Raw genomic sequence first — 26,136 nt, 5'->3', positions numbered from 1 at the left:
TCTTTCTTTCTTTTTTTTTTTTTTAAGATTTAAAAAAAAAGAGAGATCACAAATAGGCAGAAAGGCAGGCAGAGAGAGAAGGGGAAGCAGGCTTCCCACCAAGCAAAGAGCCAGATATGGGGCTCAATCCCAGGACCCTGAGACTATGAGCCACAGGCAGAGGCTGAACCCACTGAGACACCCTGGTGCCCCCCCCATTTCTTTAAATAAGAAACTCTCCTTCCTACTTAAATAAATGCAAGTGGTCTCTGTCACCTACAACCCAGAGGAGCTCAGCATAACTTAGATGATGATGTGCTCACCTAACCACTTTTTGCTATACCTGCTTTTGCTTACCGCTGTGTAGAGGTTCCACAAACGTCTGTTTAATGGGCACATGATTGTCATTTGGCTCCAGACAAGGAACGAATGTGCAGTTCATGGCAGCAGAGGCACTCTGGTCTTCTTGGTCTTTCAATAATCATTGTAAGTGGCACACTTATTGAGAGTTCTTTCTGTTGTACGTGCCTGTCTTTCGTAAGTTTTGTCGGCAACCTTCAGTGTCTCTGAACACCACTGACTGTAGGGTCCTCAGTCCTTGGGTTTGTGAGGCACAAGGAATGAATGAATCCAGCGGGGCCCCTTGAGAAACACCTGCTGGACTCTCCCAGTGGGTCCTATACCGATGGACACAGGCCATTCCAACTTCATCGATTAAGGTGGCATATAAGGTGGGAGAGTGTTCAGGCAGGGTGGCCTGGGTTTTCTGAGAACAGGCTTTGAGGCAAATAGCCTTAGGCTATCACTCTAACTCTACCCCATGCTTCTGTGCTTCCTTAGGCCTGTTATCTAACCTCTCTGTGCCTTGGTTTCCTCGTCTGTAAAATGGACTGTTTTAAGGATTAAATGTAAAAAATATGTATACATACGTAAATTCACAGAGAAGATGGCACATGGGGAACACTCTAGAAGTGGTGTTTTTATTATTACTCAACATTGTGGTTAATATTATCATAGGGACGTTCTTCCGGTATAAAGAGCATGAAGCACGAGATGCTCCATGAAGAGGATGGTCAATGTTTTGGCCCCTTCCAGGCCCTGCAGTTGCCATGATGCCATTTACCCATCAGCTCAGGGGTCTCATGCTTAGGTGACCCCTTCTGGGCCAGCACATTAATTATGCAGCCTTGGTAGCTCCCAGGGGCCTGGTCTGGTGGGGAGGGTTTGTGTGTTTGAGCTCTTGGGTCCTGGCTACCTGGACTCCACCACCTTCTACCTGTGTGACATTCGGGACCTAATAACCCCATGACAGGAAAGCAGTTGGGTCTCTCCCATAGGGCTGTTGGTGACGATTAGATGGAATGACACATATAAAATGCCTGGCACGTGTCAAGAAATGTTTTACCTCATTGCATTTTCTCATTCTTTTTTACTAGCTCCTAGAACAACCCATTTCTGCCCCTTTCTGTTTCAGAGAGGTGTGGTAATTCGCTGCAGGGCATACTGTTAGGCGAGTAAGTTGAGAAAAAGACCTTGCAGGTGTAGGAAAGAGCATGAGTAAAAAGCAGGGAAGAGAGAACCTGCTGTGAAGCTGCAGGTAACCGGGCGTGGCTGGAGAGCCAGGTGTGGGTGAGGGAAGGGCGCGGGATGAGTTTAGGAAGGACTTTGGATGCCCTGGGCTGAAAGACAGTGGGAGCCTGAGGGATTTTGAAGTTGGAGTGACCTCGTTTAATTTGCATTTTCAGAGCATTCCAGAGGGGAGGTTGGAGGAGGAGCCAGTAGAGATGGAGTGACTCCAGAGGAGGACTATCTTCTCTGAGGGATCAGGGCAGGGGTTTGAAGCAGGACATGATAAGGTCTGGGTCCTTAAGAAAGGCACAGCCCACTGGGGAAGAAGAGGCCTGCATGGGAGGGAAAATGACGTAGTACAGTGCCCAGCATGGATGCCAAGAGCATGCAGCCTTGGTGAACTGCTGGTCACTCAGGTATACGGTGCCAGGTCCCATACACAGAGCAGTGTATTCAGATCAGATGGAATCGGAGCAATAGATTCTCCCAGTTCTGCCTTCATCAACAGAACTCAGGAGTTAGCTTCCTCAAGTCCTGCTTTATTATGGCTGCTCTCTCTTCCCAAGGGCTCTATGTGTGTGTTGGAACAAGGGACCAACATCTTAGTCATTGATCCAGGAGAGAAAACTTATTTTCATTTGTGGGATGCTACCTGCCTCCAGCCCTCAAAAAAGAGTGCAGCATGGGGTGCCTGGGTGGCTCAGTGGGTTAAGCTGCTGTCTTCGAGTCGGGTCATGATCTCAGGGTCCTGGGATCGAGTTCCGCATCGGGCTCTCTGCTCAGCAGGGAACCTGCTTCCCTTCCTCTCTCTGCCTGCCTCTCTGTCTACTTGTGATCTCTCTCTGTCAAATAAATAAATAAAATCTTTTTAAAAAAAAGTGCAGCATTTTTTGTCATCAGGCAGATGTGACTTCAAGTGCACACCCTGCCACGTCATTGTACGACCTTGAGAAGCTCCTCATTTCTGTGTCCTTGGTTCCCTTATATAGACAATGGGGGTTATTATGCTGTCTTCTTCCTAGAGTTGCTGTAAAGATGAGATAGTGCATGTGCACACGTTACCTCAGAACATAGCGTGAAGTGCAAAATGAACATTAAGCATTGTTTCTTGCCTTGTCATTTGTGGCCTTATTCCCAGGTAGGATAGTTTGGGTTCCCATCCTGACATCAAGTCGTGAGAGCCATTTTGTTTTCTGTATGGATTTCAGTGACTACAAGAGAGTCTGAATACATGACCAAACGGACTTGAATTGTTCTCAGTGGTCCCGAGCCTCCGATTTCCAGGAATGGTTCAAGGGTCCCCCTGGGGGCATAGGCCATGTGGAACTCGCTCAGGAGCTTTATAGGACTTGGTGACCCTTCTCACTGTGATAATGGCACAGCTGAATTTCCCAGCAGGGATCATTAATGACAGCAGCCCCTGATCCCACAAAGGATGGAGCTGAGCTCTTTGCCAGGCCTCCTGGACAAATACAATTCTTGCTTATGATTCTTTCAGTCCACTAGGGGGAGGAGAAGCAAACTCCCCCTTTTCCACGGAGTAGGTCATGGTCAGACAGACCATGGATTAGCTTCCTACTTCCCTTACCTCTAAAACTCAACCCTTGCTTCCTTGCAGCCCGTCTGCCCCCAAAATCGTAACAAATGCTGACCTGCTGGGATATATGATGTGGATGAGGAGGAAAGGCAACAGGGGAGCAGGGATATATCCCACATCTCCTCACATATTCATTGTGTGTTCATCCCAGATTTTCCTAAAGATTCATCACCACCTTATGTGATAGATACTGTCATTCCCATTCCCACTTTAATTTTAGGTGAAGAAACTACAGGTGAGAAAGGGGGAGAAGTAAAGTGCCCCTGACACACAGCTGCCAAGAGTCTGTGGTACCATATCCTATTCTTCCTGTTGGTTCCTGCAGTTGTTTCACGGTTCCATTTAAACAGGTGGGGAAACAGTCTAGAGGACACTCAAGGAGCCACAGTGAAAAAGAGGTAGCGATGGATTTTGACCTCAGGTCTGTGGTCTTTAACCCTCGGCTACCTCCAGTATACCAACAACATCCTTCTTACTCCGAGTGTGAACCAGCAGCATCTGTCATCACCTGAAAATTGTAAGATGTGGCTTCCTAGGACCCACTTAGATCCACAGAGTCTGGGCTGCGTTGCCACACAAGCTCAGGGGGATTATGGGTACTCTGATGTTTGAGAAGCAGCGGTCTGCGTAGTTCATCCTGGCTGTGAAGGACACTCGCTACGGGCAGAGGCACTGGGGCAGCTGGTGTCCCAAGCTGGCCCCAGCCATCCTTTCCCTCTCCCTGTGTGCATGACACTCCTCACACCAAGGGGCGGAACTTGTGTCCCTTGAATCTGTACTGTACCATGATTGGCTTTAGCCCTCAGAAGGCACCGAAAATGATGTCCCAGGATGTCTGAGCAATTTCTGCTTCTTGCCTCTCAGATTCCAGATGCCATGCTGTGAGCAGCTCAGGCTGCATTGAAAAGACACGGGGGTGAGACGTGAGGCACTCCGTATGACGGTCCCATCAGAGCATCCACCTGACCCCAGCTGCTGGCCAGGTGAGTAAACCATCATAGAAGGTCCTTCTGAGTTGTGCCTCGCAGATATCTGCATCCCCAGCTGACACCGTATAGAGCAGAAGAATTGCCCAAACCTAGTCAATCCACAGCATCAGGGGAGATAGTGAAATGGTTGTTGAGTTAAGCCACTAAGTCTCGAGCATCAGTACCTAACTGAAAGAGAAATCAGTACTGAACATAGGGCGTGGAGGTCACCTAAAGGTAAATCCGGTAGCAGTGGCTTTGGATCCAGGCATCAGCTGGCGGCCAGAGCACCTCAAGGGGATTGTAAACGGAGTTGGGAAGGGCAGGGGGAACATTGCTCGTGGAGGCAGGAGAAAATGGGACTCGAAGAATGGACTTCGAGAACCATTAGCAGAATGTGCCCCGCAGGAACCTGGAGGTGGAAAGAGTACCTCATGAACCTGTCAGTCTGGTCAAGGAAATTTCCAAGTCAGACGGTGAGAGAAAGAGAGAGACGGTGAGAGAGCACGAGATGGGAGAAGGTCAGGGGGAGAAGCAGGCTCCCTGCGAAGCTCAGAGCCCGATGCGGGACGTGATCACGGAACCCCGCGACTATGACCCGAGCTGAAGGCAGCTGCCCAACCAACTGAGCCACCCAGGCTCCCGTGCCAACTAGTTTTATTAGCTCAGAGAAAATTATTTCTATTAATTGAATTGGAATAGAGTAAAAATGTAATAAAATTCCTCAGTTGCACTAGGAATGAGATTGAGCCGACACATGGTTTGGACGTGTTAGCGATATTTTGGAAATACATATTTGATCTATAAATACATAACTATTAACATTAAAAAGATGTTACTATCCTTCAAAATCATCTTAGCTGCAGCATCTCAGGGAACCATGTTATTAACAATGAGGTCTGCCCAGACCATTTTAAGAAGGGAAATAGCCACCGTTAATGTTTCTTTCCAATTTGTCTTTCCCTCTCCTCCCCCTTTCTGTTCCCTTCCTTTCCCCTCCCTTCCTCTTCCTCGTTCTCTCCCTCTCTTTCTTCCCTCTCTCTCTGTCTTTCTATTATGTAATAATATGATTAGGAACAAAGTGTCATGTCTTAGGTTTTTCACTTAATGTTGTGTTTTAAACATTTCCTTGTGCCCTTAAGGAGTCTCTGAAAACATCTGAGATGATTGTTCCTGTAAGTGGTCTCAAATCCTTTTGGGAAGTAGGTGGTGTATAATGCAGAAATAAATGAAAAGCAAGTTCTTAGCTTTACTCTGAGCCTCTAAAGTGCATCTTGGTGGATCCGTCTCTCCAAAACCACAGAAATAGAAGGGACAGTGAGAGGGACCAAACAGGAGCCACACGGTGGAAGGCTGTTGAAGTGGGGCTTCGTGCCAGGTTCTGTCCAGTGTCTGCCCAGGTGACCTCAGATGAGGGTGCCTAGACCAGCTAAGGTCTAAGGTCCCCTTTAGTTCCACCTCTGATTTCTGACACAAATCGAGTGCCTTCGCAGGTGGAAAAAGGCCTCATTTCAGGGGCTTCCCACGTCTTGCATCACACCCTGGTGCTAGGCACCATCCCTCCTCACCTGAACAATAGTCCCCTTCCTTCACTGGTCTCCTCCGGCTACTCTTGCCCTCCATCTATTCTCCACAAGGCAGCCAGAGTGATCTGGTAAAGACTATGTCAGACAGTCACACTCATCTGACTCCTCCTTGTCATGGGAGAGGAGGCCCCACATGATCAGGTGCCCCACCACCTCTCTGATCTCACCTCCTGCTTCTGCCTTGCTCACTCTACCCCGCCCAGCTGCGTCAACTGGGCTCCCACTCAGGAGCCTTTACTCCTGCTGTTCCATCTGCTCAGAATGGGAAGGGACTGTCTGTGCCTCTCTCCGCTGAGGCTGGAGTATCATCCGGCCCACTCTGACAAGTAAGACCCTTTCTCCATCTTGTAGCCAGAGGAGGAGAACGTGCAGAGAAAGCACTGCCAGGAGCAGTCCGCTGGCATCTGTTGCATAAAGCAGAAGAAAGCACGTTTGCCTTTTAGTATAGTGACCTGCAGCTACACTTGGCCCAGTGAAGATCAGCTGAGCCATTTGTGTGCTTCCGGGGTTGGGTGACACACAGATAGATGATGGGCACAGAAGGGGATTTCTCTTCTCCCTTGAGGAAGAGTCCAGAAATGTGAGCAGAGCAGGGAAGAAACACTGTCATGGGAAACATTCCCTAGATTTGTTCTTCTCTATGATTGCATTAGAAGGCTAAGCCAAAGGTCAATTAGAGTATGGTTCTCCTCCTTGGGGGAGATGAAGAGGCAGACCTAGGTAATTCTGCTGCTACTTTCAGGAGAATTCCCTCCTAACACATCCTGGGGTGTTTTCCTGGAATCACTTGATTTTTTTTTTAATTTTTTTTTTTTTTAAAGATTTTATTTATTTATTTAACAGACAGATCACAAGTAGGCAGAGAAGCAGGTAGAAAGAGAGAGAGGAGGAAGCAGGCTATCCGCGGAGCGGACAGCCCGATGCGGGGCTCGATCCCAGGACCCTGGGATCATGACCTGAGCCGAAGGCAGAGGCTTTAACCCACTGAGCCACCCAGGCGCCCCTCCTGGAATCACTTGAATGGGTGGTTCAGCTTTTGCCCACCAGGATTCTCTGAAATGGCTCGTGACCACTCATTCATTCAGCGAAGGCTCTCTGCTTGAAGAGGCTGGAAATGTACTGTCTGTTCCAATGCCCGCCTCAGACTATACCCAGTGATATTGTCCAGCCTAGGTTTCTTGTGATCCTGCTCTGTTCCAAATGGAAATCATGTGATGCCTCCCTAGGTAACTTGCTTTTTCCTTCCAGAATAAGAAGAAGTTAAAACCTGACATTCTCCTCTTCCCAATTTTTACACTTCTTTGTCTGAGTCCAGGTAGTTTAATCTGACTTTGTGACTCACAGTGGTAATAGTGTAGTAGTAGTAGTAGTACCCCTCCACCCACCCCACCACTACTACTGGTAGTAATAATAATCACTATCATTTGCAGATCACTTAATATGAGCCAATGACTATTCTAAGAATTTCAGATTTTATTTACTTACTCATTTTAGAGAGAGAGAGGTAGAGCACGGCTGGTGGGAGGAGAGGAGAGAATCCCAAGCAGACCCTACGCCGAGCACAGAGCCCAGTGTGGGGCTCGATCTCACAAACATGAGTTCATGGTCTGAGCTGAAAACAAGAGTGGGAAGCTTACCGAAGTGAACTACCCAGGTGCTCCTGTTCTAAGAAATTTAAATAGTAATTTATTGAATGCTCACAACCATCCTGTGAAGTTGGTGCTCTTCTTATCTTATTCCCATTATATAGATGAGGAAATTAAAGCAGAGAAGGTTTTTTTTTTTTTTTAAAGATTTTATTTATTTATTTGACAGAGAGAAATCTCAAGTAGGTAGAGAGGCAGGCAGAGAGAGAGAGGAGGAAGCAGGCTCCCTGCCGAGCAGAGAGCCCGATGCGGGACTCGATCCCAGGACCCTGAGATCATGACCTGAGCCGAAGGCAGCGGCTTAACCACTGAGCCACCCAGGCGCCCCAAAGCAGAGAAGGTTGACATGACTTGACCAAGAGCACGTATAGGTTGTCTCTTGAATCCACACATTTTTTTTTAAAGATTTTGTATGGAGAATGTGAGCAGGCGGGAGGAGGTTTAGATGGGGACACCCTGCTGAGCGTGGAGTCCAGCACAGGGCTTGATCCCAGCGCCCGGAGTTCACGACCGGAGTTGAAACCAAGAGTGAGATGCTTCACCAACCGAGTCAGCCAGGAACTCCATTGAACGCACACTTTTAACCAGTAGGCTTCGTGAATGTCTCCACTGATGTGGGTCACATACATAACAGACGTAGTGTTATCTAGGGAAGGAGGAAACATGGAAATTGGGAAAAAAAAAATCTCCATAGTTTATGGGTTGATAGGATGCTAGGTCACTTTATACCACTTGTGTAGAATTGAAGAAAGAATTTAAACTCAGTTGGAAAAAAATCTTCCATGTAGAGGTTGTGACCCTGTGCCCTCCCTACTCATTCTGGGGAAAAAAGTCCAACTCTGTGTTAGTGTCTGCCTCCTATTCTATGCGTGGCATTTGTCTAAATTATTTGCGCTGGTCTCCCCACCATGTTTGCGTGTGTTCTGAGGGAGTGTGTCCAGTCTCCTGGTCTTGCTTGAGGTTTTCTTCTTCCCTTTATAGTCCTTCCTATTTTCTTTAATGATTTTATTGATTTATTTGTCAGAGAGAGAGTGCACATGCACACACACAAGCGGGGGGGGGGTGGGCTCCCTGCTGAGCAAGGAGCCCGACTTGAGACTCCATCCCAGGGCCCTGGGGTCATGACCTGAGCGGAAGGTAGGCGTTTAAATGACAGAGGCGCCCACGCGTCCCTACACCCTTCCTATTTAAAGCCTCCAATGCCCGTTTCCCTTTGGGTCTGTTGGAAAAACCGAACCTCCCTCCCCGCACTTCTCCCTCAGCTGTAGGCGCTGTCTTTGAACAACTCTCTAAGCAAGGCTTGATGACTTCCATTCTCCAAGGGCCCTGTTGCGTTTGTTTGTCTATTTTCCATCTTCAGCTATAGCTCAGGGGTTTAGGTGAATTCAGGGAACGATGATTGCTGGATGTGGAATTCAGCCAACTGGCTTTCAGGGAACTGCTTGTTGTTCAGTTGGTGTTTGGTGTACTGGTTTGTCTGGGTATTGGCCTGGTTGTGTATGTCTTAGCTCATCATCTCTTGGTCTTACTCCTTTGGAAGGAAAGAAAGAAGAAAAGAAAGGAAGAAGAAGAAAAAGAAAAGAGAGAAGAAAGGAAGGAATGAAGTAGGGAGAAAGGAAGAACCGTCATCCCTGAGGTAAAACTAATTAACTGACTTAGCTGAGCTTCGACGTAAAAAGGTGTCATATTGGACGTAGACCATTCCTGACACATCAAAAATTTCGGCTCTTGTGCTCAGGAGAACCTTTTCTCCCAGTCCCTTCCTTTCTCCTTTGCTTTGCCACGGTCCATATCCAACCGCCAGACCAAAATGTGCTTCTGAACGTTCTGAGTCTCTGAGAAAAACTGGTGGTGGACGTATGTTCTTAGAGTTTTTCCTTCACCACAAGCCAAGAAATCAAGGGTCTGCAAAATGCTTCCCAAACAATTAGAATGGGTAGGGCTCAGTGATGATGATGGGGGTGGTGGCGGTGGTAGTAGTGGTGGTGCTGTCAACATCAAATGATATTAAACAACTCTATAGACCTCCAGTCATGAACCAGACTGCTCAGCCCTGGGTCCAGAATTGTGTTAGAACAACTACTGTTTATTTCTTTATTTTTACTGATGTATATTTGACATAGAACATTGTGTCAGTTTAAGGTGACTTGATACTTTTGTATTGCAATACAGTTGTCGTTGTACTGTTAGCTAACACCTCTATCAAGTTACATAAATTCTTCTTTCTTTTTTTTTTTTATTTTTTTTATTTTTATTTATTTATTTATTTATTTATTTGACAGAGAGAGATCACAGGTAGGCAGAGAGACAGGCAGAGAGAGAGAGGAGGAGGAAGCGGGCTTCCTGCTGAGCAGAGAGCCAGATGCGGGACTCGATCCCAGGACCCTGAGATCATGACCTGAGCCGAAGGCAGCGGCTTAACCCACTGAGTCACCCAGGCGCCCCTCTTTTTTTTTTTTTTTAAGATTTTATTTTATTTATTTATTTGACAGAGAGAGATCACAAGTAGGCAGAGAGAGAGGAAGGGAAGCAGGCTCCCTGCTGAGCTGAGAGCCCAACGCGGGGCTTGATCCCAGGATCCTGAGACCATGACCTGAGCCAAAGGCAGAGGCTTAACCCACTGAGTCACCCAGGCAACCCCATAACTCTTATTTCTTCTAGTGTTCAGAACAATAAGATCTAGTCTCTCAGCAAGTTTAATGTTTCTCATACCATTGTGGACTATAGTCAGCATACTATGTGTTAGGTCTCTGGGACTTATCCTTCAGGTACACTACGTGCCTTCAACAACACCTCTCCCATTTCCCTGCCCCCAGCCCTTGGTAACCAGCACTTCACTCTGTTTTTACAACTTTTCAGGTTTTTGGTTTTTTTTTTAGATGCCACATAGAGAGGTACCATTAAGGGGCACCTGGGTGGCTCAGTTGATTCTTGATTTCAGCTCAGGCCATGATCTCAGGGTTGTGAGATCGAGCCCTGCATTGGGCTCCAAGCTCCATGTGGAATCTGCTTGAGATTCTCTCTCTCTCCCTCTCCTCTCTCCCTCTCTCTCTTTCTGTCCCTAAATAAGTAAATAAAGTCTTAAAAATAGAGTTACCGTACGGTACTTGTCTTTGTTTGTCTGACTTACCTTAGCACGATGTCCTCAAGATCTTTGTTGTAGTAAATGCAGAATTTCCCTGGCTGAATCATAGTCCATTGTAGCTATCTACTACATCTTTATTCACGGATCCGTTGATGGACACTTGGCTGGTTTCCAAACCTTGGCTCTTATGAACGATGCTGCCACAACCATGGGAGTACGTGTCTGTCTGGTCTTTCACTGAGTACTTAGTACCACAAGGACAGTTTTACACACTGTACCTGGATTAAGTCCCTCGATTTCCCAAGCATGACAGCAACAGCCACTATGCTTGTCCACCCAGAGCATGAGGCCAAGAGCACCCCAGTAGCTGCACACAGTCACACAGCTAGCACTGAGTAGGAGAGCAGCTTTGCAAAACCAGTGGTCCAAGTCCAGAGCCAGTCTCCTGAGCACTGCTCTGTCCTACCCTTAGGTGTAGCCTGGGGTGGCAGTTTGGGTGGCCAGGCTGAGTGGTGAGGAGTGTGAGGAGTCACAGTGAAGGTGGACTGTCTAAATCCTTTCTTCAGAATCATTGTGTCTAAACAAGGTCTTGAGATGTCACTAGACCGAATCGCGTCTCCCAGATTCCACTTGCTTATCCTCCACCCAGGATGGTTCCAGCCAGACAGCCGAGCCATGAAGGCAGGGCTTGTGGTCTCTGCCAGACAATCGGTTTGTCTCCATTAGGCTTCATGTGTCTTCCTGGAAAACTCCAGCAAAAGGTCATGAGGGTGGAGGGCGCCTGGGTGGCTCAGTGGGTTAAGCCTCTGCCTTCAGCTGAGGACGTGATCTCAGGGTCCTGGGATCGAGTACCGCACTGGGCTCTCTGCTCATCAGGGAGCCTGCTTTCCCCTCTCTCTCTGCCTGCCTCTCTGCCTATCTGTGATCTCTGTCTGTAAAATAAATAAATAAAATTTAAAAAAAGAGAAAGGTCATGAGGGTGGAGCCCTTATGAATGGGATTAGTGCTCTTAGAAAAGAGAGCCCAGAGATCTACCTAGCCCCTTCGACCCTGTGAGAATACAAGGAAAATTCTGTGCCTCTGAAGATGGCCTTCACTCGACCATACTGGTGCCCTGATCTTGGACATCCGGTCTCCAGAACTGTGAGAAATCGATTTCTGTTGTTTCTAAGTCACCAAGTCTGTGGTATTTTGTTACAAGAGCTCAAAGCAGTTTGTACATCTTATTTATAGTACTGAGGTAACAACTAATTATTATTATTATTATTATTTTTAAAGATTTTATTTGTTTGAGAGAGTGAGAGAACACGTGCAGGGTGGTAGGGTCAGAGGCAGAGGGAGAAGCAGGCTCCCCCTGAGCAGGGAGCCCCTGCAGGGCTCAATCCCAGGACCCTGGGATCATGACCTGAGCCGAAGGCAGACACTTAGCTGACTGAGTCATACAGATGCCCCGGTAGTGCCTACTTAGTGTACACGTAGTTATTGGGGATGTCTGACATCCTAGCTAGACCATAGCCCTCCTAAGCGCAGCAGCCTTCTCTGGGTGACGCACTGCCATCTCTCTCTCTCATGCCCAGTGCCTGCCAGAGAGTAGATATTGAATAAATACGTAGTGAGTGAATGTTGAAGGCGAGGCTCAGTTATTTCAAAACCTCTTGATTTCCAAAACCCTCTGGGAAGAGTTGGGAAGGAATTCAAACAACCTCCCTCAGAGAAGGACAGATTGTGGAAAGCCATGCAGACAAGCCACTGAGATCACGGGTTTTGGGAGTTTTGCTTTCCACCTGCGAATTCTGGGGGATGGGTGCTTCTCCCTAAGCTGGTCACGTTTGAGACCACTCAGTCCCACTGGAAGCCCACTGTCACCTCTTCCTCCACTCGCCCTGATGGTAAGCTCTCTAGGCTCAGGCAGCCGTTAATTTAAGGTAACAATTAAGTGCAACTAAATTGCTCTTTCAGTACCATCAAGGAGTCAACAGGAGAGCTTTCCTCTGCCAAGCAGAATGAATCCCCAAAGCTGGACGAATGTTCCAAGCTTGACCCAATGAGAGTGGAGCTCAGAATCAAGCATGAGCCTACCCACAGCCTTTGGAAGTGATGAAGTCCATGAGCTCAAAGGGTCTGTGGGGTACCTCACCTGTGTTTCTTGTCCCTGAAGCTCTTGGAAGTCTCCTGTGGTCCCAGAGATGCCATCAAATCCTTGAGACAAAAATTCACCTGAGCCCATTTAAACATCAAAGTGGCTTTATTTATTTATTTATTTATTTATTTATTTTAAAGATTTTATTTATTTATTTGACAGAGAGAGATCACAAGTAGACAGAGAGGCAGGCAGAGAGAGAGAGAGGAGGAAGCAGGCTCCCTGCTGAGCAGAGAGCCCGATGCGGGACTCGATCCCAGGACCCTGAGATCATGACCTGAGCCGAAGGCAGCGGCTTAACCCACTGAGCCACCCAGGCGCCCAAAGTGGCTTTATTTAACAGTTCAGGAGTCAGGCAGCATCCCCTCTAGCAAGTAGAAAGGAGCTCGGCTGAGCTGTGGGGAAGGGGAGGTTTTTAAAGGTGGAAACGGGGTGGAAAAAGGAAATGATTACCAAAGAATGACTTGTCTCCGAGGAGGTCACCTTCTTAAGCAGAACGGAAGGAGTCAAATGGGTGAATCATCTCATTAGTGCTGACCTTCTAATTCCATGGTGACTGGTTCAAGTTTGCATTCCTGGGGCGCTGAAATGGTGGTTAGGTTAGGTGTTCAATCTTGGTTTGCTGATGCTGGGGTTTAGTACAAGTGACCCCCTTTGGGACATGCTATCTTTTTTTAAACACAGCATACAAGTCTTTCACCTTCTTGGTTAAGTTTATTCCTAAATACTTTATTCTTCTTGATGTTATTGTAAATGGAATTGTTTCCGAATTTCTTTTTCAGATTGTTCATTGGTAGTGCAAGGGAATGCAAGTGATTTCTGAGTGTTGATCTTGTATCCTACAACTTGGACAAATTTATTAAGTCTAATATGTTAATTGTGTGTGTGTGTGTGTACACACCGGAATCTTTAGCGCATTCTAATACGAGATTATGCTGTATGCAAGCAGGAATGATTTTTCTTCTTCCTTTCCAATCTGGATGCTGTTTATTTCTTTTCCTGCCTAATAGGTCTGGCTAGAATTTCTGATTCTGTGTTGAATAGACGTGGTAAAAGTGGGGATCTTTGCCTTGTTTCTGATCTTAGGGAAAAAGCATTTTCTCTTTCACCACTGAGTATCATGTTCATCATTACTTTTTCAAAGATGGCCTTTATCCTGGCGAGGTGACCAGTGCATTTTGTATTGCTACAACCGTCTCTTATGGGGGTTGGATGTAGAGACTTATAGCTGGTGCTGTTTATATTTTGTTTTCATTGGCATAAAAAAATTCCTAGAGGGTGGGGCATGTCCATCCATGGTATGTGAGATGATTTGAGAGGATGCATTCTAGCAGGATTTAAAGAATACCCAAGTCCCTCTCTTCCATGGGCAGGATTTATTTTCTCACACAAAATTCTTTTCCAGTTCCTCTGATGATTTAATAGCATCGAGGGCATCTCAGTCTGGGCTACTGCATCTTTAACACTTTTCTAACACTAAGTGATTTTTAATTTTTTTTTTTTTAATAATGAGGGAGCAGATTTCGGTTTCAGTGCCTTTAGCAAACAACAGTGTGTCTTGACAGTTAAATGGTGTTATATTATTGGTATTTTTTTGCCTTCTCTTTCTGGCAAGTGATACAGATTTCCAATTACTTAGAGCTGTGAAATAATTATAGATTAGAGGGAGAAGGTTGTATTTAAAAAACACGTGTATTCAAGTAATATCCAAGAGATTTGACCTTTAAAAGGTCATGTCAATGCGTCAGTTTGATTAAGGACAACCTTTCTGGTACCCACAGAACAGAGGAGTTGGAAGCAGTTTCTCGTCTTACCAAGCAGATGGGCTTTGTGCAGTGACTGCAGATGTGTAAGGCGTAGATTAAATATACGTGACTTTTAATGATACCCCAACTTCCCCAAACCCAGTGAGGAAGAAGACTCCTATCAATGAGGGGAGTAGAGAGCTATAATTTTTTGACCGTCAGACTGACCATTCTAACTCTTTGGAATCCCAAGGAAGCTTGTGATTTCTCTGTATCCAGTCAGTGAAGATCAGACTTTCTGTCAGTGGGCCTCAGTGTGAGAGAACACTATGTAGTAGTGGAAAGAACTGAGTGGGCATCCCAGTGTTTCTGGCTGCCCTGGAGTACCGGCCATCAGAGTGTACCTAACCTTAATTAATGGTGGCCGTGGTTACCAGAGTGGGGCAGGCCAGGCTTAAAAAAGAGGAATCTTTGGGGCACCTGGGTGGCTCAGTTGGTTGAGAGACTGCTTCCAGCTCAGGTCATGATCCTGGAGTCCCTGGCTGCAGTCCCTCACTGGGCTCCCTGCTCAGGGGGAAGTCTGCTTCTCCCTCTGACCCTCCCCCCCTCATGCTTTTTCTGTCTCCCCCTCTCTCTCTCAAATAAATAATAAAAGTAAAAATCTTAAAAAAAAAAAAAAAAAAAGGGAGCAATCCTGAACATTACATAATTCTGAGAGGCAAGCACCCTCTTACATTCCAACATACAACTGGTATCTCCCCTCAGGCATCATGTGATTAAAATAACTTGCAAAGCAAGTTTTGTATTTAAGGAAGACCTTTAAGTTTCAGCCGTGTTAGGAACTATCTGGTGACAAGTGAAAAAAACCTTTTGATAGAAAGAAGTATTAGTGTGGAGGCTCCTAGCCCCACCCGTAAAGGGACTGTCCAGGACCCCTGTCTGGAGCTAGTCAAGAATAGTACCAGTGGGTGTAGCACAAAGTCACAGAAGTGTCCCCGAGTGAGGCTGAAGCAGGATGAGGCCAGGCCATCTGTTCCTCTGAGATGGACGCGTCAGTCCATCTTCTCTTGATGCTGCTGAGATTTGATTCACCCAAGTCCTGCCGCTCCCAGTGGCTGATCGTCACGTGTCCTTTCAATGTTACTTGGCTGTTGACAGGGAGAGAAAGTGCTGCTTGTGTGGAGTTAGAGGAACCAAACCCATATGATGAGGATTTTGTTCTGAAACCCTATTTAATGAACTTTTTGGCATTAAATATTAATCTTGAGAACTTGACTCATGTGAATGTGCAACTGAAGATAGATCCCTTGTTAGTAAAATCTGGGATTCCATTGGCAAAGCTGAGGTTGATCTGGGGACTGCAGGGTCAGTGTTGAGGTGACCCCTGGCTTATGGCGGGCCTCTAGAGGGGGCCGGTGGGACTGAGATGTCCCCATGGCGAAGCTCTTAGAAGGAGCGGCGGGATCCCGGGCCAACGGAGGGAGTTTGTTGTGCCACCCAGCGTGTCCTTTAAGGAACTGCGCATGTGTCCTAGTCCCCCTCTTCCAGAAAACAAATAATGAACTCAGTATAAGGGATGATGGATATGTAATGATGGAGAATAGTTCTGTGATTTTGGCAGAATAAAGAAGGTAATCAGTCCCACTGGGGCGGAAATTGATTCATCTGGCTTTCTTCGGTTCTAGATAATTTTCTATTTGTAATATAGAGGTTGCGCTAAACAACCTTCAAGGCATTCCTGTCCTCCACTCTGCCTACTCCAACCCTCCCCTCGTCTCTTTGTCTTTCTCTGACATCCACAGGTATTTACTGAGTACCTGCTTTGTGTCACCTCCTGTGCTGGGGGCAAAGGATGAACTCTGCAGGTAGCCACTAGCCTCTTGGATCTCACAGCCCTGTGGTGGAGGGGGAAGTAGATGCAAGTTAGTAGTCCTACGAATCGTTGCCAGTGTTTATTGAACAAGTTCTGCATCCCCCGTGCTATTCCAAATGCTTCCCATGAATGAACTCACTTAGCCCTCACAAGAATACTACGACAAAGGGATTCTTAGTCTTATTGTACAGATGAGGAAACCAAAGTAGGGAGAGGTTAAGGAACTTGCCTAGTGTCACACAGCTGGTAAACAGAGAGTCAGGAATTGGCATCAAGCAGTCTGGTTCTTGAACCCTCATTCTTCAACATGTGGCCTATACAGCACGAGAAGAAATGCAAGGGTGCCAGGGGCTCCTGGAAGAGAGGCACTGTGTGTTGTGATGGAGGTGATCTTGGTGTGTTTGGAGAAGAGGAAGCCAGATGTTGAGTAAAGGATACAGTATCTTACAGAACGAGAAAAATCCCAAACAGAATATGTATCTCCCAGGTTCTCACGAAGGCTCCCAGCTACCAGTGACGCTGCCTGAGCAGAGACTGGATCCCCTCAGGTCCTCAGGGAAACTTTCTTTGGTCCTTATCATGGACATCCTGTTCCCTCTTCACATTTTGGGAGAAGCTGATCCTTTGGCTGCCTGCCCATCCAGGATGGCTCCCTAGTGACCCCTAGCACATTCTTCTGTGTTGATAGGGGGGTGAGGTGAACCAAAGGGCAATTTCCCAGGACTGTCATCGCCCAAAAGGACCAAGCCTCATCCTGCATGGAGATTCTTCTTGTAGCCCCTAATCCAGTCTTCCTGCCTGCTGGGGAGGTCAGGAGAGGGTTCTGGAGAAGGTGAGCAGGAATTTCTAAGTGCCAGCAGTTGTGAGGAAGGGAAGAGAGAGTGGGGACATGTGGGGGAAGCGCATGTCATTGTGCAGGAATGAGGGAAGATGCCAGAAGCCAGAGCAAGTCTGCAGGGATGGAGCATCAGAGACCACAGTGTATGGGGTCATGCTTGTATGCTCCTGAGTTGGGCTGTGTCCAGTGAGCAGCAGAACATCTAGATACTTCTGGAAAGGGCTGTGTAACTCTTCTCACTCAGATTACTAAACATTTCCTACACACCAGCGACTGCACTAACTGCATGAGTTGATTTTTGTTCTCCACAGTACCCGACAGTACCCGACAGTGACCGACAGTGACCGACAGACAGTCCGGGCTCTGTCGCTCACCCCATTTCACAGAGGGGGGAACCTGGGGATCCGCAAGATGAATTTTGCTCAAGGCCTCTCATCTAGCAGGTGGTGGAGCTGGCTTTGAACCTGGAGATTCTGCCTCCAGAGTCTGCACATTTGCCGCATGTGCTGTGTGTCTGAAGTGGTCACAGCGTACCAGGCTGTTGGCAGCTCAGAGCCCCTGACTTCCAATGGGCAGATTTCTGCCGGCTTGTCCAGGTCTCCCTCACCTTCATGTCGACCAGGTGAACAACTGAAAAGACGGCCCCTGCAATTTGGTTTCAGAGCATGTATCACTGAGCCTCCCTCTCTCCGTGTGGGTATGCGTGTGTATATGTTTGTTAGTGACACAGCCACGCTGCTATGTGGGCTTGTAAGTATCTGCATGTGTGACGCGCATGTGCATAATTCCGGTACAGGCATTTCTTCTCCGTAGAGTTGGAATGTCTCGTTTGGTATCTGGATGTTCTCCAGCTCGAAAGACTCTGCCTGGCATGTTGCAAAGTGTCTGGTTTACTTGGAAAGGGAAAGATGTGAGGTTGACAGTGTTGAGGAGCCAGCTGCCGTGACATCTGAGATGTCCAGGAGAGGGAAAAGGGGTGCCTTCCAGTTAGAGACCTGACCTCCAGTGTATGACCTTGACCAAGTCCTCCGTGCACACTTCCCACCGAGGCTGTACTTTCTTCCAGCTAGAATGAAGCAGTTGGACTATTTTCCCTATAGATCCTTCCCAGTGCACAGGTTTGGAGTTGGTGGCTTTTGCATTATTAGATCTTTTGGCTTCTGGCCCCTGGAAATTCTTAGTATGTTCTCAAGAAGATGAACCCATCTGGGAAGCCTATGGGTCCTGGTGCTTCAGGGTGGAGGCTATGGGAGTGAAGACCTGGAGGCAGCCAGATGCAGAAAAGCCCACAGACCTTGTGCTTCAGATGGTCTGAATGTTTGAAGACTAGCGGCCTTAGCCACAAATTATGTGTGACACAGGCATGAATTTGCTTCACAGTGTTAGGGTGCAGAAAACTCACATTTCTTCATTTTCCTAAGTGAAATGAAATCTGGCTCTGAGCCCCGCTCCCATGAGTTGTGGGATGGGCACTGTCTGTCATCATTGGGCTGCCTGCCCCACAATGCGATGGTATCAACTCCTAGAGCTTCTGTGGGTGCCAGCAGGGGTGTGGTCCTTGGGTGTCTGTTTTGGGAAGTGATCCCTGCAGTGACCAAGAGGAGCTGTGATCAGATAAGGATCTCCCCATGGCCTTCAAAGTCTTGTTCTCGGTCATGAACCCTAGGATTCAAGTGTCACCCCATTCAAGGGGCATCTCCTTTGGAACACTGCAAGGGAGAAGAGCACAAGTCTGAAGCACTTCAGGTGTGGCTTGCTGTGCCCTCTGATCCTGGTCCCAGTTCGTGGCCAGGGTGATGCTCTCCTGTCCCCCATTCACCCACCCGCTCTTCTCTCCTTGCTCCTCTGCAGTGACCCCCACTTAATTCTGTGCTCAGTCTGACCCACCCACTATGGAAAGAGGGACTCCTGGAAGTCAGAGAAGCTCTGACCATTCCCCTGCCTCTACCCCAAGACTAACTTAGACCTTCAACTGACCCTGCCTGGAGAAATATGATTTGAGCCACATGTGTAATTTAAAATTTTCCTGTACCACCCAAACACAGTATAATAAAATGGATGAAATTTATTATTTATTGTTATTTTTATTCTTGTTTATTTATGTATTTTTAAAGATTTTATTTACGTATTTGACACACAGAGAGATCACAAGTAGGCAGAGAGGCAGCAGAGAGAGTGAGGGAAGCAGGCTCCCCAATGAGCAGAGATGCCAGGATCCTGAGATCATGACCTGAGCCAAAGGCAGAGGCTTAAGCCACTGAACCACCCAGGCGCCCCTATGGATTTGTTTTTACTATTGTTTTCTTTAACTCAGTTTATTTAAAATATTGCCTTTTGAACATGTTATCAGTATGAAAGTATTAATGAGATATTTTGCATCAGTTGGTCATACTATGCCATTGAACTCCAGTGTGTATTTGACACTGACGCCATTTCTTGACTTGGACGAACCACATGTGGAGCACTCGGCAGCCCCGTGTGCTAGTGGCTGCCACACTGGACCGTGCGATCTTAGTACAATACAGCAGCAGCAAAATGTGGCTGGGAGGATGGGAGAAACAGCTGAAGGGGATTAAGAGGACACTTACCGTGGGCAGCAGCGAGTGATGTACAGAACTGTTGAATCACTGTGCTGTACACCTGGAACTAATAGAGGGCTGCATGTTCACTACACTGGAATGAAAGGTAGTTAATGAAAAAATAAAGTGACTGATTCAGTGGTATTTAGTACATTCACAGGGTTGTGTGACCATCACCTCTAACTAGCTCCAGAACATCTTTGACAAGAAACCCTGTGCTCATTAAGCAGTTTTCTCCTCGTGCCCCCTCCCTTCAGTCCCCGCCAACCCATCATCTACTTTCTGTCTCTGTGGATGACCTATTTGGGATATTTCAAATAACTGAAATCACTTGATATGTGACCTTTTTGTGACTGGTTTCTTTCACCTAGTGTAGTGTTTTCCCAATTCATCCGTGTGGTGACACCATTAGTACTTCATTCCGCACCTGGGGTTCCACTGTATGGATGTGCCCCATTTGTCCATTTCTCCTTTGATGGGTACCCATGGTCTCTTAATCAGTTTGAAGTTTGGAGGGGCGCCTGGCTGGCCCAGTGGGTGAAGTATCCAACTCTTGACTTTGGCTCACGTCATGATCTCGAAGTCATGGGATAGAGCTCCATGTTGGCCCCGTGCACAGTGGGGAGTCTGCTTGGGATTCCCACTCTCTCTCTCTCCTCTGCCTTTTCCCATGTTCGTGCTTCCTCTCTGTAAATAAATAGACAAAATCTTAAAAGAAACAAACAAACAAAAAAAAACAAGAAGTTTGGACACAAACTAACAAAATGGTGGCCTGAATACCCCTGTGTTCATAGTAGCATTATTCTTTTTTTTTTAAATATTTTATTTATTTTATTTGACAGACAGAGATTACAAGTAGGCAGAGAGGCAGGCGCAGAGAGAGAGAGAGAGAGAGGAGGAAGCAGGCTCCCTGCTGAGCAGAGAGCCCAATGCGGGACTCGATCCCAGGACCCTGAGATCATGACCCGAGCTGAAGGCAGTGGCCTAACCCACTGAGCCACCCAGGTGCCCCCATAGTAGCATTATTCTTAATAGACAAAAGGTGGAAGCATCCTGTGTGTCCATCAGGGGATGAATGGATAAACAGAGGTAGTATACCTCTGTTATGGAGGATTCTATAGTCTTAACAAGGAAGGGAATGCTGACCCATGGTACCACATGGATGGACCTTGACGACGCTACACAAAGTGAAATAAGCCAATTAGAAAAGAGCAGATACTGTCTGATTCCATTTATGACATGCCTAGAGTAATTTAGATAAGAGAGAGAGAAAGTAGTAAGGTGCTTACTGGGGACCAGAAGGAGGAGAGAACAAGGCATTGTTTCATGAGGACAAGAGTTTCAGTTTGGGAAGATGGGAAAACTGCGGAGATGCACAGTGTTGACGGTTGCACAACGATAGTGTCCTTAGTACCATTTAACTGTATGCTGAGAAATGAAACATGTTGATATGTGTGTCTTAAAAACTGTTGTCTTGACTCCTAGGTTGATTTTAAAGAACTGGCCATTGGCTAAAGGAATTAGGAAAAAGCACGTCTGTTTTCCCCACTCTCACAAAGGAGCTATTCCTGGATCACATTTGAGGTAATTAAATCTTCTTTGTTCACTGTTAGATTCTTTCTTTCTTTTTTCTTTTTTTTTTGGACTAAAGGCTTATTTATCACCACACAGGTGATAACATAATACTTTACACCTTGACTAAAACACAGCCTTGGTCAGAATGGGCACTCCTTGAAGGAGGAATAATGGTGGGTTATAAAAGAAAATCTAAATTGTAAATCTGTGCCATCTGTTTCTGCCCAAGCCCACCTTGCTTACTATTCTCTTTTCTCACACAGTATCTAGGTGATGGTAGAAAAGGGAAACTGGAAGAAGCCAGAGAGCTGACACCGAATAGGGAAATGAGAAAAAGACTGTTGGGGTTTGATTTATGAGCAAGTCTTAGGGGCTATGGAATGACGGGAACAGAGACAGCCCGGGGAGAGGAGTTTTGAGTTTTACTGTGCACTAAGGCGGTCTTTTTCCTTTGGCATTTTGAGCAATCGCTGCAGCAGAGATGTAAATCACCTTTTGATTAGTATTTATTTGAATGTCATAAGGAGATGAGGTGAGGCACAAGGTGCAAGGCTCGCCTTTGGGTCCCATTCGCATCCCGAGGACCTGGGAAACTGTCCAGTACTTGTGACCAGTCGGCGGTATTTGACGGAGGAGTCGATCCTCTGCGTGGTCATTGGGAGCTCGTCCTTCTCCGCTCCCTCGTTTCTCTTGCGTCCGCCCAACACCTTGTGAAGGGCCTTCTGAAGGGATCCACTGAAAGATGCAAGAGCGGTTCCCTGTGTAGTGGGAATACAACAGCCATTGTCACTTAGTGTCATCCTGACGCTCTGGGAATGAGCCAAAGCCAGAGAAGAAAGTGATGGTGTCAGAAAGTATGTGGAGAATAGCTGTACATCACTTCATGTAGTGCAGGGGGAAGTCAGCGTATTCATAAACGTGCATTCAGTCTGAAAGCCAATAACTCAAGTCATTCAAACTCCATCTCATTGGGCCATATAGCCAGCCGCTGGCAGTATTTCATATAAAGGACTATGTAGAAGGATGAATTCTGTTTACTGAATTGAACGTCAAGTAATAACCCTGCCACCAACTCTTTTCGTCCTGGCCTTCCCAGCCTACGAATTTTGATGCATTACAAAAAGTTCTGGGGCAGCGTGATCACTTAAAAAAAAAAAGCTATCCGGTAGTAACACAAACACCTTTAAACTGGAGAAAAACTTATTTGCCTTTGAGGTTTGTTCATTCTTGATTTTATCACTGGTCTGACTGCCTTCCTTGGGAAAAACGTTCAGAGTTACACCTTTTTGTTCAAGGCTCCAGAATAGAGTGGAATCTACCACTCTATTCTATAAAGGAATAGGACTCACTCTTGGATGCTTTTGGTGAGATGTCTTCTACCTCCACGTTCTGACCTTGGCTTTTCGCAGTCAAGGCTGGTGCTGCTCTGGTCCAAACAAGGGCCTCTTCCATACAGAAAAGATGCAGGAGCTTGGCTAGGGAGCATCCACGACTGTGTGAAATATAAAACAACACATTCTTAGAATCCACCTAACTGCTTCAGTCTTTCTTTCCTAATTTTGATTGTCTGCATTGCCTTTTCTGAAGACTCAGCTGAAGTATCCTTTCCTAACTTAGGGAACTCTGTCTGATTTATTTCCAGGCTACGTTATGTTCTGTGTCTTTCCCATTGGCTTTTTATAGTGAGAATTTTTTGCAAGTTTGGATTCTCAGGATCTTTGGTCTCCCTGTGTCTGAAGAATTCCTTCCTTCCTTCATTTGAGTGTTTATTGAGAGCCTACTGTGTTCCTGGAATTGGGGACACAGCAGTGAATAAAGCAGACACGCATCCTTCCTTCTGGAGCTCACATTTGGGTAGGGAGAGATAGATGAGCATGTAAATAATGAGATGGTGGCAAGAGCCATGCGGGGAAAATGTAGCATAGAAGGGTGATGACAAGTGCTAGGGGAAGGAGGCATTAGAGTTTTAAATAGAGTGGTCTCACTGAGAAGGTGACTTTAGAGCAAAACCTGGAAAGAGGGCTTCACCTTACTGTAGGAGTTGTGGTGGTGGGAGACAAAGTGGGTCTCCAACTGTAGAAACTCACCAGGTGAGATGCTCAGTTTCCCAGCATGCCTTACAGCTAGACTGAGGGTGAGTGATCTAGAATAACTGAATCTTTGGACCCCAGGAAACAAACTGAGGGTTTGGGATCAGAGTTGGGTAGGGAGATGGGGTCATGGGGTGATGGGTACTAAGGGGGGCATGTGTTGTGATGAGCACTAGGTGGTTTGTTTGTTTTTCAGTGTTCCAAGATTCATTGTTCTTGCACAACACCCAGTGCTCCATGCAGTACGTGCCCTCCTTAATACCCACCACCAGGCCCTCCTAACTCCCTCCCCACCTCCCCTCCAAAACCCTCAAATTGTTTCTGAGTCCACAGTCTCTCATGATTCTTCTCCACCTCTGATTTCGCCCAGCCCACTCGGCTGTCCTTCACCCAGTGTCCTTTGTTGTTGCTTATGCTCCACAAGTAAGTAGAACCATGTGATAATTGACTCTCTCAGCTTGACTTAGTTCACTCAGCATAATCTCTTCCAGTCCCGTCCATGTTGCTACAAAAGTTGGGTATTCATCCTTTCTGATGGAGGCATAAGACTCCATTCATTGTATATATGGACCATATCTTCTTTATCCATTCATCTGTTGAAGGGCTTCTTGGCTCTTTCCACAGTTTGACAACTGTGGCTATTACTGCTGTGAACACTGGGGTAGAGATGGCTCTTCTTTTCCCTATTTATCTTTGGGATAAATACCCAGTAGTGCAATTGCAGGGTCATAGGGGAGCTCTATTTTTAGTTTCTTAAGGAATCTCCACACTGTTTTCTACTGTGGGTGCACCAAGTTGCATTCCCACCAACAATGTACAAGGGATCCCCTTTCTCCACGTCCTCTCCAACACATGTTGTTTACTGTCTTGTTAATTTTGGCCATTCTAACTGGTGTAAGGTGGTATCTCAATGTGGCAGCAAGTTGAATCTCCCTGTTGGCTAGTGATGATGAACATTTTTTCATGTGTCTGTTAGCCATTTGTATGTCTTCTTTGGAGAAGTATCTGTTCATGTCTTCTGTACATTTTTAAACCTGATTATCTGTTTTTTGAGTGTTGAGTTTGTGGAGTTCTTTTTTTAAAGATTTTATCTATTTATTTGACAGAGAGATCACAAGTAGGCAGAGAGGCAGGCAGAGAGAGAGGGAGAAATCAGGCTCCCTGCTGAGCAGAGAGCCAATGTGGGGCTCGATCCCAGGACCCTGGGATCATGACCTGAGCCAAAGGCAGAGGCTTAACCCACTGGGCCACCCAGGTGCCCCCGAGGAGTTCTTTATAGATCTTGGAGATCAGCCCATTGTCTGTAGTGTCATTTGGTAATATCTTCTCCCATTCCTGGATTGCCTCTTTGTTTTATTGACTGTTTCCTTTGCTGTGCAGAAGCTTTTGATTTTGATGAAGTCTCAAAAGTTCATTTTTACTTCTGTTTCCTTTGCCTTGGGAGACATGTCTTGAGAGAAGTTGCTGTGCCTGATGTCGAAGAGGCTACAGCCTATGTTCTCCTCAAGGATTTTGATTGATTCCTGCCTCCTGCTGAGGTCTTTTGTCCATTTCGAGTTTATCTTTATGTATGTATGGTGTAAGAGAATGGTCTAGGTTCATTCTTCTATATATAGCTACCCAATTTTCCCAGCACAGTTTATTGAAGAGACCATCTTTTTTCCACTGGATATTTTTTCCTGCTTTGTCAAAGATGAGTTGACCATAGAGTTGTGGGTCCATATCTAGGCTTTCTACTCTGTCCCACTGATCTGTGGAGCACTGGGTGTTTTACACAACTAATGAATCATTGGACACTATATCAAAAACTAATGATGTACTCTACATGGGTAAATGAACATAATTTTTTAAAAGCTGAATTAATAAGCCAGAATTACTGAATCCAAAGACTTTGCTGGGATCTGGCAAGATAAAGAGTGAGAGAAGCTATCCTGTCATAGCTGCTGGCTGCAGGGCCGTGGGAAAAGAGGAGTCCAGTGCAGCTTACAGCATCAGTGCTGGGGTAGTGCTGTTTACCTGAGATGGCCAGTGGTCCCTGAGCAGGGCTGCAGAGTGTTCACCATGGTCGTTTTGAACTGGAGTACTAGCTGCACTGAGCCTCTGTCTTTCTGCCTGTTTCCTGAGCCTTGTTCTTCAGGCTCTCTGGTGCTTCTGTGAATTCCCTGGGATATGTCCAGTAAATTTCTTTCCTGCTTAAATAAGCCAAAATTGTTTTCTGTTGCTTGCAGCCTGCAGCTCTGACTGGCACATGCCTATTCCATCCTGCACTTGCCACCTCTAGTGCTTCTCTCTCAACACGCTGTAATGCCTTGTTTATGTGTGTGTCTCCTGTTTACCGCAGGCTGTTGAGAGGAGAGAACACATACTTTTAATTCATCCTCATGTGTCCGGTGTCTAGCTCAGTGATTGGCACACAGTAGGAGGTCGGTATGCTGCTGTTGTTTTCTGTGAATGAATAAGAAAAAGGGAGAATAAATGGAACTTCTTGAGTCCATGCTTTTCTTCACAGCATCCTTCCTCTCAAATAAAATCCAGAAGCCATATGCAACCATGCCAAGGCACCTGTGTCACTCAGTCTAGAGCCCATCTCTTGCAGTGAAACATGCAGATCAAAGGTGACTACTTTTCTGTTGCTGTCTAAAGCTGCTTTCCACCAGGATGCCACGCAGGACTCATTGCTTTAAGGAAAAGACAAACGTGGAAAGATTAGTCTTCAATTTTAGTTCAATAAAGGGAAACTGAAGATCTCTTGCACACAGAGTGGAACTAGCACATCTAGACCCTGCTGAGGAACTGATGATCTTGGGTATATCACTGACATTGGCTCCAGTTTCTTCTTCTGAAAAAATGGGGAGATGAAGTTAGA

General features: G+C 46.4%; 1 long non-coding RNA gene across 1 annotated transcript in view; it reads left to right on the top strand.

Annotated features, from left to right (window-relative positions):
- The first annotated feature begins 2,369 nt into the window (after positions 1-2,369).
- The window catches only part of LOC123386955, a 41,096-nt gene continuing 17,329 nt past the window's right edge, over positions 2,370-26,136 (top strand). The window contains exons 1-3 of the long non-coding RNA XR_006604556.1: positions 2,370-4,128; positions 8,886-8,981; positions 21,091-21,189. This is a non-coding gene — a long non-coding RNA (uncharacterized LOC123386955). The remainder of the gene's footprint in view (positions 4,129-8,885; positions 8,982-21,090; positions 21,190-26,136) is intronic.

This window comes from Mustela putorius, unplaced genomic scaffold (assembly GCF_011764305.1).
Source record: "Mustela putorius furo isolate JIRA1106 unplaced genomic scaffold, ASM1176430v1.1 tig00004041_pilon_pilon_pilon, whole genome shotgun sequence".
Classification (NCBI taxonomy): Eukaryota; Metazoa; Chordata; class Mammalia; order Carnivora; family Mustelidae; genus Mustela; species Mustela putorius.
Note: the sequence above shows the minus strand (reverse complement) of the source record. Positions and strands in the feature narration are given on the sequence as shown.